Source organism: Pieris napi, chromosome 10, assembly GCF_905475465.1.
Source record: "Pieris napi chromosome 10, ilPieNapi1.2, whole genome shotgun sequence".
Lineage (NCBI taxonomy): Eukaryota > Metazoa > Arthropoda > Insecta > Lepidoptera > Pieridae > Pieris > Pieris napi.
In genome coordinates, this window is record NC_062243.1 from 12,334,783 (window position 1) to 12,356,492 (window position 21,710).

The 21,710-nt window shown below is 33.5% G+C and overlaps 1 protein-coding gene and 1 long non-coding RNA gene across 15 annotated transcripts in view; both read left to right on the forward strand.

Moving 5' to 3' along the window:
* LOC125053054 (RNA-binding protein Musashi homolog Rbp6) overlaps positions 1-21,710 on the forward strand; it is a 480,872-nt gene that overhangs the window by 414,131 nt on the left and 45,031 nt on the right. The window lies entirely within an intron of this gene.
* Positions 3,695-4,383, forward strand: LOC125053056. The gene is made up of 3 exons (XR_007117525.1): positions 3,695-3,906; positions 3,987-4,070; positions 4,143-4,383. It is a non-coding gene; the product is annotated as an uncharacterized LOC125053056 (long non-coding RNA).

The window sequence follows — 21,710 nt, forward strand, 5'->3', positions numbered from 1 at the left end:
ACTAATCTCTTAAGCAAATAAAAATATAAGGCTAAAAAAATATTCATAATGTACAATAAATTTGTTCTGGAAGTATGCCAATTTGCCTTTTATAAAAATATTGATGAAAATAGAAATTTGTTTTTAATAACTCATCAGCCATCAGCCAGAGATGCCATCTGGTGGGACGCGTCCGCCGTGACGTATTGATAGATGGCGTTAGCCTGGTTTGATTGATTGGCATCACCAGCTCCGTCGATCCTCTGTCAGTATATTTAAAGAGTTTACTAAAAAATACATTTCGTAACACGCACTTGTTATTAAATAGCGCAGAGTCATATAAAAAAACCGTTGGGTCTTTCAGATTTTGTATCATCTTCATTAATCATTGTTCTTCATAGGCAGATAGTATTATGTGTCTAAAACACATTAAATGAAAAAAAAAATCAGGTTGTGTCTCTAATTATTTCGGGTAATTAATAAATTATTAATTACTTTACTTGTCTTCACATATATTTACTGTTTGGTTTATTATTAGTTTTAAGATTTTTGTTTAAACTTCAGGTTAGAATAAAACACATTTTTAATAAATAAATTAACACATTTAGAGTTTCAATCATCATAAAGCAATATTTAGAGTTTGTTTAAAAGATCATTAAAACAATTATTTTAATCTAATTCCTTTAAAATCCAAAATGTTAAAAACAAAAATTCCACTTGTAAAAATTCAAATGATAAACCAACACTCGCGACGTTTATCACAGACTAACAAAGTCTCGATATTACAATTTAAATAAAACGTCAGTTATCTAAACAATCTTATCTAAGAAATATAATTATTTATTTACATGCATTTTAGGTTTAATGCATGCGCTGATTGCAGCATGGCTGTATTCTTTATCGTAGAATAAATTTTATTATAGCACAAATAAAAGTCGATTCACAGCTAGGGTTTAATTATGTTGAAATAATATCACATGCAATTGCAATTAAAGTAATAAATCCGATAGCTTGTAATTTAACTGCAGCAGTAACCCTAACAGGAACTAGTATGACCAAGTTCGAGATCGATTTGAAACTGAAGACTGTCTTAATTAAAGGGCTCCGTAGGGTTGGTGAGCTTGTGTTTAACGATGTATATAAGTATGATATGTATTCTCAATCGTTACCGGATAAAAAATACCCTATACTAAATGTATTTATGTAGAAAACGCGGTAATAAATCTAAAAGATGAGTACAACGGGAGGCGTTATTACTTAAAAGCGATAACCCGAGCTAAAATGGCAAAGATGAACACGAAAATACTTTTCTATGATTTTAGCTTTTAGTTTCAGAATAAACTATACCACAATAAAGTAAATCCATTAGGATCAAGTAGCTTTCAACATTGAAATATTTGTATAATGTATATCTACATAATCTATGTAAAATATAAAGTTATCATAGTAAGTACATTGGTTCGTTAAATCTGTCGTATTATCGTGGTTTCATTATTTCATATCATTGCGTTAACTTTGATGGCTGGGATCCCGTAATGATATCGTGAATTACGACCTAACTTTATATATATTTTGCTTGGTTACTCAAGCAGAAGTTTCATTCGGCTGTGATGTGTTTAATCGATGTCTCGCATCTTATCTTTGAAAATTAGTTAAACTTTGATTATACGGTTCGCGTCCGTTATCGATTACACTCTAAGTGGTAAATTGAATTTTGTCATTTTCTACGAGCTCGCTATAATTTCGATTAAAGTCGAGAGAAATGTAAACGGTTTTGGTGTTATATAAAATGTTATAGAAATGAAGAATTTTATAGTATTTATTAAAATATCTTTTGGAAAAATATACTAAACACAATAAACATGACTAAAACTTTACAAATATGCGGATTATTTCATACCATTTTTTTATAAGACAAAAATGTACTTCGAATCTACAGACATTTATTAAACTATTGATAATTAAGTTATAGAAGATTGTCTATCAATGTATGTGTTATACAAATCAAGTATTATAAATTTAGATAAACAAGACATTGATGAAAACAAAAGAATCTCGCACAACTTACAAATTCACACATCACAAAAGCTAATATAAACAGAATAATTGAGTCGCAGAAAATCCTATCAACAAACGTATCAGCTGGCAATCTTATCTTTCCATTGTTTTCTATAAGCGCATACACAGGATTAGGGAAATTAAACTGTAACCAAAATGGCACTTCAGAACAAAGACAAATTAGTCTATATGTGAAAATGTTGAAACGCGTGAGAAGGACTGTGGAAGCGGCAGGTGTCTCTATTTTATTAGCCTGGTCTTAGATAGCGGGGAAATGTGCCGTGAGGCGCCGCTTATGTCGAATAAGCCTTTATTTTATCCCTATATTGCGAGATATTAAGACATGTCGTAATCCTTAGATATTTTTCGATTTGCTATTCGTAAAATGTTGAATATAAAGTGATCATTTATAGACTAGATTTCAAATTTAAAATGAATAATTATCACCACTAATTAACAGCTTGTCATTCTGCAAATTCCACCTTTTGGATCTTTGATCACTACTGTTTAACAGTAAAACCTGGGTAAATTAATTGTTACATTAGTTAAAGCAAATCTTTAACAATTTTTGTTGTAAAGCAATCCTAATCTCTAATGCATGGGCAATTATTTGTAAAAGTAAACATTTTTAAACTAAGAAGAATCATGTACCAATTACACGAATTATGCGATTTGATTGAGTGGATTACGTTTGGGTAAATTAGATAGTTCGTCCAGTTACACATATATGTTTCGAATGCGAAAATCTTTTTTGTTCCAATCGCGTGCCAGACCTTTATCAAGCTGTCACACGAGGTGTTTTCAATTGTCACTTACAATGCAGTGAGTTTATACACCTGAAATGCGAAATTATTTTAAGCTCTTTACAAAATAAATTAAGGAAATTCAAAGAAAGCTGCAGAAATAAATTTAATACCCAATATGTAAATCTTAAAATATCCTATTGATTTTTTAATAATAATAAACAAGTATTGCTTGGAACTGTTGTTGCTACGACGTAGGGTCTGGTTTCTACATTTATTGTTACAGCTACAGCGTAGCATTTAGCTACGTGCTACGCAATGGAGCTTTCACACACTACTATTTTAACATTTCAATATATAAAGCTAACTGACAAACATTCTGTATGTTATCTTTATTTATTAATAAATCTAAAGTTAACCCGATTGTTATAAAATTACCTTAAAATACACAATATTCCCACTCAACGGACATATGGAATAGTTTGTAATAAAGCACAAATACTATAGTGAAATAGGTGAACTTTACCACCTAAATATCTCAATTTCAATTAAATATCATAACAGCGTCATCTCCCAGACTAAAACCACTCAGTTATTATTTACACTGGTCCACTTTGAGTTCCTTTAACTTTAATGGACTTGGTCGGGACACAAACATCTTTAACTTTTATCAGTAATGAGTGTTCTTATGAAATATGATATTTGGTACGAAACAATTTCACTGAAATGTTGAAGTCTACATACTTCAGAACAAATATAGCTCTTTATAAGAAAAGTTCGTAGATCATTACCACTTTTGTATATTTGAATAAATATGTAGATGACATTTGTAATAAATAAAATTATGCACAAACAATTAAACCTCCGTCAGTGTATTAAGTCCTGGTACTTTTTTATATTGTAAATTCATACGGTCTTACTAATAAAAAATCACTATACATGCGTTATGACAAGGTGACAGTAATTCAGTGAATAGAGCTTGTACAGGGCATAAACACCTCTTTGACCAATAATCGATGTGTATTGGTTGAATAACAAAACGACCCTTATTTATTGTTACCCTGGCAACCCGCCGTGTTTGATTGACGTTTGATTTAATAATTTTGATACAACTCATAATTCTAATGTAAGTTGTATTTATTTTATCAACCAAAGCAATTATATACACATTTACTCAATATACTAATAACATTTTATTATTTGCAGCTAATAGAAACTCCAAAACCTCAGACAAAGAGGACTAGAATTTTACATAAAAAGCCACGTTCTGCAGTACAAAAGTTAGAAGAGGTTAGTATCAATGTGATAGAGAAAGGACTATTTCATTCAAAATCCCTCAACGATCATACTTAAATTTTTTAGGCATCTCAAATAGTGGAAAGTGCCAAACTCCGCAACACGGTAGTGTTCCAGTGTTTCCAGGAAGAGCACGAAACAAAACAAAGGCAGATGGCTGAAACACATGAGCTCAAACAGAAGCGACTCGCCGAAGCTCACGAAAGGGCTAGACAGAAGCATCTTCTAAGGCTCAAATTGTTACAGCAGCAATTAAATAAATAATTATATACTTATAAAAAAAATAAAACCCCCGTTTTAAATGAAATATAACTTTTTATTTATTTCAAGTCCTTAACTATCCACACCTATGTAAATAAAACAGCCTTAAAAATATGTTTCAATAAAAGCAGCTCTAGCAGCTTGTCTAGCCAGATTGCTTGAGGGCGTCTAGGTTGGCCTTGGTTCTTCTGGAGCATTCTCAGTGTCATCAAACGTAACATCCAGGTCTTCTTTGATATCAATAGCAATATTGTGGAGGATTGCCAGTGCTACTATATATAATTTGGCATTTTCTAATGACACTGAGAAGCCATGAAGAAGACACCTAAATGGAAAACCCTCCACCTCTAGTACTCTTTTCGACATCAGCTCGCACTCTGTCACAGATCTTCATAACATACTTCTTTGAAAAGCGGTATTTTGTTTTGAAATCGCCATGCGAAAGTAATAACGGATTGCACCGAGTTTGGTATGTTCTTTGACTTTCCTTGGAGGCGGCAAATCTTCAATCGTATGTATTAGCTGCATATCAATATTATCTAAATCTTCTATTTGATCTATTAAATCTATTTTCAACAAACACAAATATCTACTAACTTAAATCTTTCCTTGAACTAAACAGTCAAAAAATGCTGTCAAACGCGAAATCAGATGAAATTACGCAATTTTTGTCTTATACACCCGTTAAACTAGGCCTCTGCGTTGTATAAGCATTGTACAAGTCTTCATACAAACCAGACACTTGTTATAACAGCAGTATACATCAACCTTGTCAATTCAGACATTATTAGTAACATTTTTCTTATAACAGGCTTATACGATGTGCATAAATCTTTATTAGTAAGACCGACTATGTTCATATTAATAAATATTTATTTATTTAAAGCACACATACACACACCGCAACTGACATTCAACATTCATATATCACTCGCACGCTATGCAATTGTACTTTGCACCGAGCAAAAAAAAAACAAAATATAGTGTTATTATAATTATATATTATTTAGTTATATTAAAGGCAACACACTTAATAATAAGCGGCGGTTAGAACTAACTTTAATTCTTCACTGTAAGTTGCGGGTCTTGCGTTTTATTGTTAGCTTAAGTAGCAGTAAATATACGATAATCGCACTTTAATATTTCTGAAATGCGTTCATATTTATGAAGTGTGCGGGAATAGGTCGCGTGTCCGAATGCACTATATCGAAGCGCGATTACACAATGTAATAATAGCAGTAATAAAACTGTCGTAATTGTATCATTTCGTGTAGTTTACACGTGTCAATTTGTAAATTACTGTTCGCTGGTTGTAATAATTATTATTTAATTTATTTTAATATGAATTTTCCTTTTAAATTTTAGCTATATTTTTCTCTGTCATGAAAAATGCATTTAATAATTGAACGGTGAATAAATAACAAAAATATTTGGACATGTAATTTTAAATAGTGAAAAGTATAATAACTATTTCTTATTTACAAATTAGTTTATGGATGTACTTAGGTTCAAAATATATTTTTGAGTTCACATTTTATCCGTATGATAAAAATAAGGTTTTCTAATAACTTAATGAAAGGTCTCTTACTTCAAAATCGATGTTTTTGTATCAGCAAACAGGTGATGGGCTTCATTAAGTGTTTAGAAAAGCTACTAAATAATATAAATTACTATAAATAAATTTTCAACCTAAACTTGCCGATATACAAATATATCTTACACAAACAGTTTACAAATTTTATCTGCTTATTATGTACTTGCCATGCTGTATTACGCACAAACACAGATAAACAATAAATTATATATTCCAATTAAACGTAACAATGTGTTTACATAAACAATGGAATCCATTTAGAATGTGATATAAATAAAATAGTTTAATTCGAATTATAATCCTACATGTTCCGAAAAGGGTCAAACAACTTGCAAATATAATCCCAGACTCCATGTAACTGCTCTCGTTCAATTACTGATAAACCTCTCCCAGAAATGAACTAACGGCTTTTCAAATGTTATTAGAAACACATTTGTGCCGCCTTGTTAATTGCTTTTTGATTTATTTCATCCAGTTAATTGTTTCAATAAGAATTCTGCAACGCTCACATATTTATATTTCTTCACTTAATGAAAAAAAAACGTATGTTGATATTAAATTACCAATTAGAAGGTTTTTTTGTAACAATAAGGCATAAAATAAATCTTTCTAAACTTATTTTGTTGAAGTTAAAGTATATACAGGAAATTTTTAACTAAGTCAATTATTATTCAATAATACTGTAGGTAGAATAACACTAAAATCCTTAGATATGAGCCTCAGATATGTGTGTCTCTTTCGTGATCATTTGTTTTTTTCTTATAGACAAGTAGGTGATCAGCCTTGTGTGACACACGTCGACTTTTTGGGTTTAGGCATTCCTTACGTTTTCCTTCACCGTACGATAGAGTATTAAAAACAAAAAATCACTTTGTACGTTAAGTCTTCATTTCGTAAATCTCTATTTTATTCGCTTATACAAGTTTATATAAGCTTTTAAGCTCAAGTCTGTAATAATTTTATAAACAAGAGAATACTAGCTTGAAGTACTTGTAAAACTTACCTAATTATGTAACAATTACAATAAGACAACGAGCACGTTGTATCTCCGAGCGCAAATATAACCTCTAAAACTTAGGCGCTCAGATACAAATAAGACTCATTCAAACAACGATACGAGTTTGTTAAAGACATCTCAAAACTATGCGCCATTGTTACATTTACATTAGACGAAAATTTCGTCTTACCCTGATTTACGATTCCCGGCTAAACAGCGACTGAGTTATTATTTATTCTCAACACTGAAACTTGCTAAAACGCAGCGAGAAGGTGACACCAATTTGTGTTCAACAACCTGGAAGGGAACTTCTCAAAAATAATTTGCATATTTAAACAATAGCGCGGCAACCCACTCAAACATTTACTTGTTAATTTTGATTAGCGGCACCCGATGTCATTATTTTTGTAGATAAATCAACGCAACCGAGGCGTGGCCCTTATAAATAACTCTGAGACAGCTAACGACGTTCCGACACAATTGTTACTAAACCGGAGGAATTTTAATTCAGCCAGCAGTTTATTAAGTGCGTAAAGTTTTAGTAGATCTTCAACGAACGTAAATTAAGTGAATTTGCTTCTAAGCCAGCAAGGGAGCTCTGCGCCGTTTTAAATGTAATCACCGAGATATTAAGTATTTTAATTGTGCGTGAATGTCGGCTTTCCTTGGATGAGCTTGAAATTTAATTCTCTCTTTTTTCGTTTCAGGTAAGGGTCGATACATCTCAGAACTGGACTGGTCATTACTTTTAATATAAGGTATCGTATAAAAGGTTGTAAAGTGGAAGGAAATGAGCGGGAGCCGTAAAACTCTTTTCATACAATATTCAATAGAATATATTTTATTATACTGAGATTTCCACAATTTGCCTATAAATTTATGCTATATCTTCGGTTTTATATTCTTCTATAGGGCAAATTTGTTTCTTTTTCACGTGATTCAGTTATAAATCTTTCGGAACGCGTACGCTTCTTTGGTTACGAATCTATTTTATGACCACATACGTCGAAGGTTAACCAATAAAACCTTTTAACAGCCGTAACTATTTCGTTATAAGATCTGAGTACGCAATAAAAATGAGGAAACAGAAATAAATCTAGGGGCACAATTGCCAATGGAGGCACAGTGGCACGCAGCGAGTACTGATACTTTCGGACAAATCAATCACGGTGGAGCGCTCGCTTTAATCGCTCCAATTTAAGTTTTTCCTTTCTTGCCAGTACAAATTGATGGAAATAGTTGAACGTTAAATATTGCCATTTGTTGAGCTCAAGAGTACAAACTTCCTCTTATATATGTTTACGGCGAGCCAATAAATCTCAGGCGCTTTGTGCTCGCGTCGCCCTCAACATCTTCCTCCATAAACGGCACGTGCGCCGGTTATCTGTATATTTGTAACGACTTACACTCGAAAAAATATTGTTGTTGCCGCTACGTTTCTATTTCCTTGTTTTGAGTGATACAGGTACGATATATTTTAGGTCGAACGGGGATGGCGCCATCGCTTCCACTTTGGAACTTAACTAGTCATCGTTTCTATTCAGTTATTCACGCGCGGCGCTTTATTTTCCCTTCGAAAATGCGACCCTGAATTAGAAATAAGCCGTAGGCCACGCAATTCTGCCAGAGACAGGCTTCGCTCTCTAAACTAACCCGAAGATAAATTATTCCGGTACATTTCTCATCACGATCTATTCTTTTCTTCCCCGACAAAGCGTCGGTGAATCCCTCGGTCGTAGGAGCGTGCTTATCCACAAAATAAAATGATGTCGAGAAGCATATTCACTAAGTGACATCACACTTGTACGATGTTCGTGTGTATTGTTGGTGTATGTACGCGCGTCGTTATGAATCAGAGCTGATAAGCAAAGTGTGCAGATTTGCAGGATCGGGCGACCGCTCGCTGGCTGCCAAGTTTCTTGTGCCCCGCCCTCGCATTTGCATGTTATGAACGCGTGCTAGTGTTATTACGTTTTAATGTGTGTGCATCTTTCAAATGAGCTTCACTTTAAGTACGATTTAAGTGAATACTTACCACGAATGGACGCTCATTTCCATAAATGCGTTTATCATTTCAACTTACTAAAATAGTTAAGTTTTTGCCAAGTTTAATAATATGTGAGTAGAGTTTATTTAATGAGCGGGTCATTTATAAAACATCGCTCTTCTTTATGTTGTAGATTTAAAGTCTTTACGCTCATGAGTTTATTTACCCTAATGATAATTATGAATTTATGAAAACAAGTTTATAAGGAATATCTGAATGAGGAAAACTCGTACAACGTTATAAATCAGCGTTTGTTGTGAACAAAAATAGCGTCGCTGTTCACTCCGCGTCCAATCATTAGTCAAAATATCCGAGTGCAGCAAAAAGCGAACTAATTGCGCTCTTGAAGGACAAGGGCCACTCCACTCTGTCGCAAATGTACTTAGTCACGTTTAATAGTTTTTCTATCTTGAGAATCTTGGCCTTAACATTAAACTCACTTTACGATTTTTATTTGTTTCGCAACAATTTGTATCAATTATTCTGGACTCTTAAGAACGCTCAATTATGTCTCCAGTCGAGAGATCTTTTAAATGTAATTTTCTCGAAATCGAAGTTAATACTTTTTATAAAGATTTAACAATAAACAACGTGGCTTTACTCGGTATTATTCTAGTTGTACTTGTCGCACCAAAAAATGCACGAGCAACATAATTTTAAACTGAAAATTTTTAAAGGAAAACTTAAAGTTTCAGTTCACATTTCCGCGTCGCGCCCGCCTCAAGTAAACACCTCGCAAGTTACCTATTCTGTAAGTTCTAAGAAATTGATTTTTAAACTGTAAACAAGTTGTTTCGAGTAAAAACTAGGGAACATGAAAAAACCTATTCTAACAGAAAGTTTCGAATGAAATTAGTTTAAACGAGAACTTCATTTTAGTTTTTTACCGGGAAGGTTCTGCAATTGCATGAAGATTCCAGTTGAAAGTTTCCCCTTGCAGATTTTGATTACACACGCTCCTTGAAGAAACTTCCTGGCAGATGAGAATATTAAATCTTATTTAACTTAGACATCTGCGGGGCGTTGTTATTTCGATGCTCTGTGTCGGCTTTCGTCAAGAGCGTATTTTAAACCTCTGAGTTTTCATATTCAACATTGATTCCGTTTGCTATTCATATCAGGATTCAGCTGTCTTTCACCTATCTGAATCTAAATATTTGCATTCGTACAATTTAGACTAATTTAATGGAAATCCTTTAAGAGAGTTAGTTACGCCTCGTTGAAATGAAATACAGCGCTGCGCTTACTCGGCACAATTTTAGGAACAGTTAAAATTTAATTGTGTACTAAAAGTACGTTTATATAATCAGTATGGGAAACAATACGGGCCGAGTCGCTCGACGGGTCTCATTCCTGCCGACACAAGCGCTTTACATGCTGCATTTGTTTAATTGCATATCATTTCAGTTATCTGACAATCTCCGATGGAAATTGCTATTTTTGTTTCCTTATTAAACTAAATTAATAAAGTTACATAATATATACATCAAGTTTCACTTTAAGCTAATAGTTAAGTAACAAATATACCTAATAAATCCACCGTTTTAGGCAGGAAAAGGCAGACGTAATATGAAATCAGTATAAAAGGAATCGAAGAGTGGCGCCATACAGACGGTAGCGCCTCGCGCCCGCGCCTATTAGCCGTATTCAGAAAATTGCAATAAATATCATCTATAGAACGTTGCAACCCGCAGCGCCGTATAATATTAGTTTCTATTTAAATGACAATTCTACATTTCTATTTAATTGGTATTCTCGATGCCTTAATAGCCATTTAATTCGAAATACTTACAGTCGATTAAAAACGCTGTTGCCGACAGACGAAAGAAAATTAGAATCGAAATACTGTTAGAGAGCATCGTAAACATCGAAGGGGCCTCCTCAGACTCAGACTTTTTAATTTTATTAAACATCTCCTGGTGCCCGAGATAAAGTAGATTTCTTTCGCTGCCAAGTAAGAATTTCGACTCGTATAATAATTTAGATTACGTAGCAAGCAGTGAGCGTTCATTATCGTTCTTTTGTACCTGATTTCGTAGAGATCTCATTCGGATAGAGAGCCGGTCCGCGGCGCGGGCGTTCTCTCGAAATGGAAAGTGCGAAAATGAAATTATAAAGCCCCGCGATAAAAATAAATTAAATCGGATTTCACGTTTCCCAGTAGCCAGGGATGAAGAACGTTTTGTAGTCTGCGAATTCCTTTCTCTTTTTAAATATTTGCTTTAACAGTTGATTTGTGGCGTAATGAGAAAATTCTCACTGTTTTCATTTTTCCCTTCTTTTGTGCGCAGTTGTTTTATTTGTCAAATAGATCCGGAAATTGCGTTATTGTCGGTAGGCATGCAACAATTTTAGCTTGATTTTTTGTTTTGATGCTACGGGTATCTTCGTTTAATGTTTGAGGGTTTGATCATTTCGTATTCTCACCTGCGATTATTCAAATTAGAAAACGCTACGACAAAGACGAATGGTGCTAATATCGCATTGTGCGATCGACCGTGCGATAAAACGCAGAACCTACTACGATCCGACACACGCGCGATTCTTCGCTGATAAGCTAGAGATTGATCGCTACGATACGCCTTTTGCGTACGCCTCGAGTAATTATATGCAGCGACCTCAAAACATCTATTAAGTGGTAATCCATATGCATAAACCACAATTAGGTTGATATTTCAAAACGAATCCAAATAAGGATTGAATGTGTATATTTCTTGTTCAAATCTAAATAAATGTAACAATTAAGATAATTATTACATTTATTGCCCATTCTGGGTGTACTAAATCGGACCCGCGCGCCTTGGGTACTCTAAAGTGATATAACCCAGCTTAATCGTAGCGTCTACTTAAGGTCACTATAACGTTGTTTGTTATTGCACTAATTACATGCTAGAATGCTTGGATTCACAGTAATAAATTAAGATGTAAAATTCTTGTTGTTAAATCACAGTCGAAATTAATAAAAATCAAGTTCTACCTAGGCTATTGAAAGTTGATATGATTAAAGTCATAGTCAGTAATAAATGAATAATAAAAACAATTGAATAACGATTCATATTTTCATTTTTTATGTACTAGAATCACATTATTTCTCTAATCGATTAGTGGGGATAATGCAACCATTTTATAAATAATAAGTATTTTTATATATTTTGGTATCTTTTGTAAAATAAATTTAGTATACTTATGAACGTCAATATTAAATAAAAAGATCTAAATTAACATTTAGTACCAGTTCCCAAATCAAAAACAGAGCGGGCGAGAACTGGCAAGAAACTTTTCGCTCCTCTTTTTAATAAAGTTTTTGGTGAACAAGAAAATTGTAAGGAACTGCAACCATTACACCATGATTCACTTGACATATTAAAAACAAACACTTAGTATGAACGTGCAAAATAGAAGCACATTAACATTATAGGGAGAACAATACAAAACACAAAACAAATACATAAATAACCATAATAACGCAGTGCCGCTAACTATAAGGTTCTTTGTTGGTATTGGTCACAAATTACTTCCGTTTCCTTAATATTTTTGCCTGACACATGTATATTGTGAATCATCCCGGTATTTTTTTTTGTAAATCACATGCACATCAATTCGAACACACGACCTCAGAGTTAAGAGTCGCCTAAACGACACTACTCACTATTTATAAATACAAACCTTATTAAAAGAATTCAGTTTACACTTTGAAAATCACAAAAGAAAATAATTATCTTAGATACGTAAAATCTTATATTGCAAACGTGAAATGCATTACAAAATCCTGCACAATTTTTACAGTCGACTGAGTCCACAGGCTGAATACGTTCTTGAATGTGACGTTACTAGAAATAATTTTGGCACAAGATTCCGGGAATAGACGTTGATACTGCGCGACGTCAAATTTCAAGCCTTAAATAAAATAACTTAACACCTCTAGACACAATTAAATTGTATTTATATGACTTTCTTTGTAGTAAGTGTTTATAGTTTGTGGTGTTTGTGTGTACTCTTATACCATCTCGTAACGAAACAAGAGATATAACACACAAAAGTATTTGCGAAATTATTGTGATTAGAGGGAAGATTTGTGTTTGTTTTGTATGTTGTAATTTTAGTATTTTTTTTGCTATGCTAGTTTAAGATAAAAAATGGAAGATTTTACTGTATAACCTTAGGTAGATATTTTTAAGCCTTACATTATCAAAAGTGAAATACCGACTATTCCACGATACACTTCTCTATTTTAAAATATTTGTTTTTCGCAAAAAATAACGCTCCCGGAAATGAAATATCAACACAGGGGTGTCAATGCTTTACAGGTGTCTGCCCTCACCCCTGGACCCCCTACCCACCCTCTAACAACCCCTACTAGACTGTGATTTCACGAGCAAAACCATATATTTGTTAATTTTAACTCTTCGCCATATGAAGCTTAAACGTTGTTGTGTATTTATTTAGAAAACGTGTCGTCTCTAAGAAAGCTTTAATCTTGTCACAAAAGCTCTACCTGATTCAGTGAGGCCACGAGCACTCTCAGTAGGAACGTGGAGGAATGAAGCGGAAGAGTGCCCGGCACTCTGAATTACTTCCTAATGAAAAGATCTCTAGAGTAGGATAGAGAGCCTTCGCTGCGCGGCCGCTAACGAACGTGGTAGGCCACTCGAGTCGAGTGCACCCTACATAGATACATACTATAGCTATCTCTCAGCTTATTATAATGCGAACGTTAACAATTTCTTTAAACACTATCGTTATTATTCAAGTTTTAATTTGATGACGTTACTTCAACCTTCTCGACCCAGTTCGCTTTCACGCCGAAGACAAAAAATGCAGCGACACTTTATAAATAACGATTTTTTGCATACAATTTTTCGCGTCCAATATTAATTAAAGTTTTGTAAAGGCTTCAATCTGATTAAGGTTGTATTTGCTTAATATTGTGGAATTAGGTAAGCGTGCTGTTTGACATGAGATCAAACGATAAATTTTGTGGATGTAAATTAGTAAATAATTATGTTAGTAAATTAGAAACACAGGCACATAGGGAAAATAAATATTTATCAATGTTATACGTGTTGGTTTGTTCATTTATCGGATTGGCCGATTCAAATCAATTTTAATTAAAAGTTCAATTTACTTTTTAGTCTTATTTGATGAAATGCGTCGGGCCGTTTCAAAGTTATGAGCTATTGGAACGGATGCATTTCAGAGCCTTTTTTATAAAATGATTCACAATATTTTGAGTTTTCCATAGGATAGAAAGTCTAATTCACAGGAAGTTAAATCCTTTTTCATTGTAATCACATCGAAAAAACAACTGCAGATATGGCAACATTTTATACATTAGTTACTCATTACATATATAGACTTCACAAATGAAGTGAACTTACAAAAGTGATACAAAATGTATTTAAAAAACGCTATGGAAAAAAAGCAGATGCAGCTGAGTTTCATCATCGGTTGGCAGAATACAAAATACTATCTGTATCACCTCGACGTCCATTGTTCCACGACTGAGCGTTTCTTAAGGCAATTTTTGCCGCGCACCACCACTCTGTAACCTGCCACTGATGTATTTCCGTACCAATTCAACTTAGAGTCCTTCAACAAAAGAGCGTACCATTTCTTAAAAGGCCAGCAACGCACATGCGATCTTCCCGGAAATGTGAGTGTCCACGGTTGCCTCCTGTTACATAAGAATGTAATACACAAGTGGTTCTACTAAAATGACAGTTCCTTCTAAAAACATACGATCATTTTATTATAGATATGTTTGTGGTACCACCTGGAAAGTACAATTGTCATATAAAAAACTATATGAAATATATCGATAATGATTCTGTTAACGAAGTAGTTTAAAACATTCCCACTCATCATAGAAGGATAAAGTAAAATGAACAATTGTTATGTATCACCGCCCCAATGGTACAACGATTGCGAGATCAAACATTTTTTTATTTGTCTGGCAACTCAACCGCACGACTGAAACTAATGAAGAGGAGTTTCGATTAAATTAATACTGGTTTTATTTCCGATTCGCTTTTACTCATGTTTTTTACAAGTTCGCTCATATAAAAGTATTTGCTACACTGAACAACGTGTAATTTTTATAACTACTTTATACATTTTGTAGTGTACCGTGTATTGCGAATAAATAGGTTTTTTAAATCATGTATCCCACTTATATTTGTGGACCTTGTGACTAGACCTAAACAGAATAAAGCATTAAAACTAATGTGTTTGTCTATTTCAAAATAAGATATCAAAACTACAAATTGTTAGTTTTTGTGTGTTATTAATAAAATACTAAAAGTACCCACTGGTATATCCCGCGTTATGTTCGGTCGTAGCGTCATGTTTACAGCCTTCCACTACACAATACAAAAATGAAATCCTAGACTCCAACAAACAAATGAAACTTTAATTAATAAATTCTAGTATATAGTGTTGGCCTAGTGGCTTCAGTGACTCTCATCGTTGAGGTCGTATTATCGATCCCCAGCTGTTCACCATTGGATTTTCTTTCTATGTGCGCATTTAACATTCGCTCAAACGGTAACAAAACATCATGAGGAAACCGGCTAGATCCATAAAGCCGACAGCGAGTGTCAGCCATCATCTACTTGCCTATTAGATTGACAAATGATCATGGAACAGAACATTCAGCATATTTAATCTATACTTTAAAATTGTAGTAGTGATTTTCCGAATAGTTTCCAATAATTCAATAGCGTTTCACTGCAATGCTGATACATTATTAATAGGAGATAGTACTTAAACTTCACCGTAGTTTAATAAGCAACAACCACGCCGTGCTTTCGTGTTGCGATTTTGATTCGAGTTAACGAGGTGTAAACCTTAATAACTGTTATTAAAGGGACCCGTGTTGTATGTTGATCGGTTGATAAGTTTGTAAAACATGTTATGATGCCACTGGAAAATTGTAAGCTTCAATTATTTTGATGTAAATTAGTTTACGTTATTTTATACGCTGTATTAAACATTATACGGTGGAATTATTGATGTTTTTGTCATTATCTGTATTTAGTTGTTGATTAAAAGGTATATAAAATGTATTTTTGGTTCGGATATTAAAGCATTTGTCAGAGTAATAAGATCGGTACACATCACAAATTACTTTGAGAAAATTAATGATACCTCGGCTGACTCTTCGCGGATGTTACCTCTTCGAATCCTCCAATCTAAAACCTTAATTATACCATTAAAATTCCGAGTGTTCGGGAAATTCTAGCGACAGATCGATGGAAAGAGGCAAAACTCGGTGAGAATCGAAGAGTCGTTAATGAAACTCGCCCGCGCAATTAGGTAACCGTCTTGGTTTTATTAAATTTAATCAAGAACTTGTGTAATATTACACAGATTGGGCCAATCGAGCCGTGTACAAGTTTCGATACCGTAGTTGCGAACTAATTTCGGATAACGACTTATCTCGCTTAACGCGACGGCTTCATAAAAATCCGATTAACAGTTCCACGATACACCCGCTGAATTTTAATTTAAATTGTAAAAATCCGTTCCATTAGTAATTTTAAGTAAACATTATTCTACAAGGTTAACTACTATGTCCATTTCTCTTTCTTTACGCCTTCAGAAAACAGATTGTCCAAGATTATAACCGTATTAACTAATATACCATTCAAAAACTTACTTGATTTTTCATTAAAATTGCAAATAAAATGTTTGTTAAAATTTTTACTGTAATGGGTAACGCGGTAGGACATATAATGTCTGTTGAAGCCAGTCTTATCGAGCCTGATAAGCCGAGTCGGCCCGGAACCATAGCATCCGGGTTGCCGGCAACTGCGCTCACTATCCGTTACAAACAAATACTCATTGCTGTTCCTATCATATTCTCTCTAAATTTACGCCAAATATCTCTTATTTTACCATACTGAAACAAACATTGAATAAACCTGAAAACCAGAGATACAGTTCCAAACAAGTATTGCACAATTTTAAATAAAACTATGGACGGGACAGAGCATTACCATAAAGAGTTGGGAGCGGGAAATTGCTTTTTTGAACTCAATGTTACCACTAGAAGTTAAGAAAAAGTTGAATAAAGGTGAGGATTCCGCGGGTGGGCGCGATGGTGTAATCACATTCCTTGCCCGACTCGAGTTAGTTGATGCAAAATAAAGTCACCTCGCCGCTGTTTACAAAGCTTGCGTGCAACTTCGCTCCGAGCGAAAGATTAGAAGTATTTGCCTAACTCAGTTTTAGTCCTGCGAACGTGCTTTTTAGCATTTCTACGAGTTGATAGTACTTAAACAGAACAACTATCAAGATCCTACTTATTTCTTATTCAGTACACGAGTTACGGAATGAATCAAATAGCGATTGAGATGTTTTGCCTTACAAATGTGAGTCATATCGTTGAGTTACAGAGACAAATCGCTGTAATATAAGTAACATGAGCGGTTGAATGTAGCATTTATTTTTTCTAAGATTTCGTTAATAATAAACATTTGTATCTTTTATCTTTACATAAATTATGGTGCGTAAGGGTACGGAAAAGTCGGTTCCGCCGGGTCCTATCAAAGTTGCGTGAATAAAATTATTGTTCCTTCGCACTATAATTACCTATACGTGCTAGAGAACCATAAGACTTAGCCCTTTCAAACGAACATATTGTTGATGATAATCTTGTATAATTTATTCTGAAGTACAATTAATAGGTCCATTTATTACAGTACACCACATTTTATCATGCACTCAACACCAATAATATCATTTAATTACGGCGTTTGGCAAAATGATATTCGTATCACGTTCTACTAAAAATAAATTCATTCAAAATTAATTGGATGTTTCTAGAAGATTTTCTCGAGTTTATTTCCGCGGGGATAATAACGATTAGAATATATTAGTGTGGGTCATAGAATATCTGTTACATCTGGGTTCATTAGTGATGAAACAAGAGTCGGGATCCTGGGCCTGCTATTAGGGAAAATAATTATGTACATAAACAAGGATTTCTCAATAAGTATAATGTGTAATATTTACTTCGAACGTTGCTATTAAGTGGACTATTAGAGTAATTGCTTTACGGCTGTGGATGCTAATAATTGAGTCAAGATAGTCATTACGAGCCCTCAGGGACTTGGATAATGACTTTAAATAATTGTGTACAATCTCACTGCGAAATTTATGTTTTTGTCGCAACCTGTATTAATTTTGTATTAATTAAATCTGAAATTTGTATCTTTATTATCGAAATGCTTATTTTATTTTTCTTTACAGCTTCATGTTCAAGAGGGATGGTTTTATTTTTAGTTCTCTGTGGGAAAATATTAATACAGTTTTTATGAAATCCTTTTATCTATTTATAATTAATTGAGCTTTATTTTTAAAATGTTATTTTTAATTAAGAATAATGAGGTTTTGTTAGTGAAGATTTATTTTTATATGCATTCCTACTTCTGTCTAGCGTAGCATACAAAATACAATTTGTATTTACGTTAAAATAAATACTAGGATCTAATAAAATCTGCTGTTTACAAAACTTTTTGCTAAGTAATCTCCCGTAAGAATATCACATATTTAAATTTCGAATTGAGTTGAACATTGTACTGAATTTTTTGACAACAAATTTTAGGCGAAAATATTCTTCTGTAGTAAGCCACAACGTAATATTCCGTAGCGTGGAAAGTGCAAAAGCTATATTTGTTTTGTGAGTACAAATTGGTTGTGCCAAACTTGTACCTGTGAAGTTTTCATAATAGTCCGTAGCCTCCGGCGTGACAATTTTGTCTCAGATCTGTTGACGAACATGTAAACATATTCCTTTATGAAGACGTTTCCGTGTATATCCTGATGGCAATGTCGCTTGGTACGATTTACCCCATGTTTATTCAAATATAAGTTATTGCATGAAATCTCATATCTGACAAAATACCTTATGTAACTCAGGATTCACTGTTGATTGATTTACGTATTAAATTTTGTATAAAAGAATATTTCCTATTCATTTAAGTACCTTATAAAAAGTGAGTGATTAAAACGAACTTTCAAATTAAATCTATATAATGCTTCCTCTAATAAATTCATCAGAGTTTTAACAGGAGTATATGATGTCATTGATATGCAACATACAAGATATTGGCCGTAACATATGGTGCGTCAGTATTAGAATAAGAACGTACAGCGCCGTATGTCGTGTATGATATTAATATTTAATTTACACGAGTTAATTTATGTCACGAAATGCCTGAGGTATATTATTCTATGCTAAGCTGGAATAAATTTCGTAGAACACGTGTAAGATGAATTTCTAACGTCGCTTACCTGTACGATATTTAAGATTTTTCATAAATTTGTTGGATTAATGTGGGACTATAAAATTCCTATAAAGTATATATATATGTTACGCCTTCTGAGTACACGGCTACTATTATAGTATCTGTATATCAAGCTAAGAATCGGATCCTATATAAAAAGTATCAAATAATGTGTATTTATCATGATTGGATAAATTAATATGAAGAACAATTTAATAGTATTGTCTTTTATTGACATAACCTTTACACATTTAAAGGAAACACTTTTTAACCGGATTGAAGTTATGTTTTTAATTTACAATAATTATTTTACATCATTTTAAATTTAACCGTAACCACGCACGCTGTAAAGCACGCGAAACCTCGAAAAACATAACTTCAATCCGGTTAAAAAGTGTTTTCTTTAAAAGAACAATTTAATATTAAAAATAATGTTAAAATACCCGGAAACGAACTCCCAGACCCTCTGGCATTGAGAGTATCATGAGTATCATTCAACATCAGGTGAGTCTCATGCCCATTTGCTAGGGCTAGGCTCACTATCTATGTCAATTAGATTACTATAGAAATAAAGTTGTATGGGTGTGTGTTGTGTGATTTGTGAAACTAAACCTATATTTTTTTCACAATGATTTCTGATCTTTTAGTTAACATCAAGTTGTTATCAAAGTCCTATAACATTGATCTTAGTAATTTGGTCTTAAATCCGTTGGTTTAGTCTACCCAAACTAGGAGTAATTTACAACGTAATAAGAGAGTTAATAAAAACTTTTCACGTATATATTTCATTTTCCCAGAGTTGACATTCAATACAAACCTAACTTGACATCTTAAAAAAGTAGGTTTTAACTTTGTTGCGAAATAACAAAACGTGTTTCTCATGTTTATATTTCTTCAGACGAAGGATCAAGAGGATTTGTCACATATTTTCAAGACATTTTTCCTTATTTTCATAAAACATTAACCCTCCGAATATTCACTTTAAGAATAATAATCTGTCTTCGATAATGTAATATGATTTTATGGCGTTATTTCAAAATATCTTGGCAAAATGTCATTCAATATGAATACATCATAGTTTAAGGTAGATTATCGTGCACTTTTGGAGCGTTAATAACGTCGATTATACCTTTGGAATTAATCAAAATAAATCAATGGCGCTACAACCTTTTTAGGTCTGGGCCTCAGATTTCTGTATCTGTTTCATGATTATTTGTTAATCTAATAGGCAAGTTGGTGATCAGCCTCCTGTGCCTGAGACGCCGTCGACGTTTTCGGTCTAAGGCAAGCCAGTTTCCTCACGATGTTTTCCTTCACCGTTTGAGCGAATGTTAACGCACTTAGAAAGGAAGTCAATTGGTCCAGCGGGGAATCGAACCTGCGACCTCAGGGATGAGACTGGAACGCTGAAGCCACTAGACCAACGCTGCTCATTATACTTTCGGAATATCGATTTTTATACTGGAAAATACAACAACTTAGTTTTATGGTTATCCTTTTTTGTGTAAGCTTTATCTTTTAACCTCAAATATCTATATAACAGAGGTTATTGTGCCGTCGTACATGATGGTGCATTTACTGAGATAAGAGATTTGATGTCTAATAACAATTGACTGTTGATGTCGCACGTCTTAACGTCAGTGATGACAATTGACTTCAACTATAAAAGTAGTGTTTTCAATGACAATTTTAATGTTTTTATTTCAATAATAACAATTGACAGCCGATTTCGTGCGTGAATGCTCGAAAAATACAAAAAAATCGTATAAAGTAACATCATACATTTTAGAATTTCCTTCCTTTCTTATTATTGTTATTTATCTGTCTCTCGGTGGTTGGAGTTAAAATGATGCTTTATTTCCTATTGAGATTTTTACTGCAAATAGCCGTACCTCGTAAGAAGATATATCACAGCCGCTAGGGGCCTCATTAAGTAGGACCATGCAACACCGGAGAATCGTATGCCACTTGCGGCTTCCATTGTTTATTTTTCTTCCTTTTGTTGACGTAACATTTATAAATATTATACTCTGTGGACATCTTTGTTGTAAGAGAATACTTCTGCGTTTAACAATGAACAAACAGTAGATTATTACAATATGAAACTCATGTAAAAATTAGAAATTATTTATACTAAAAAATAAATAAGATAATTAAGTGCTGTGCGTTATGTATGCTCTGTAAAATAATTGTCTTAAGGAAACGTAGTTTTGACGTACTTCGAGTCGTTAAACGATTGCTTAATTTTTAAATAATCAAGATAGATTTAAATAGAAGATGAAAAAGGTATTTTCACGTACAAATCAGACAAATATATATTGAGAATATTTTCTTATTGTACCGGGGGAAACATGATGCTTAGTAATACTACCGCCCATGGACAGTGCGAGAGGGATCGGGAACTCATCCTTTTTAGAAATGCACACTGCTAGGACATCTTATCATG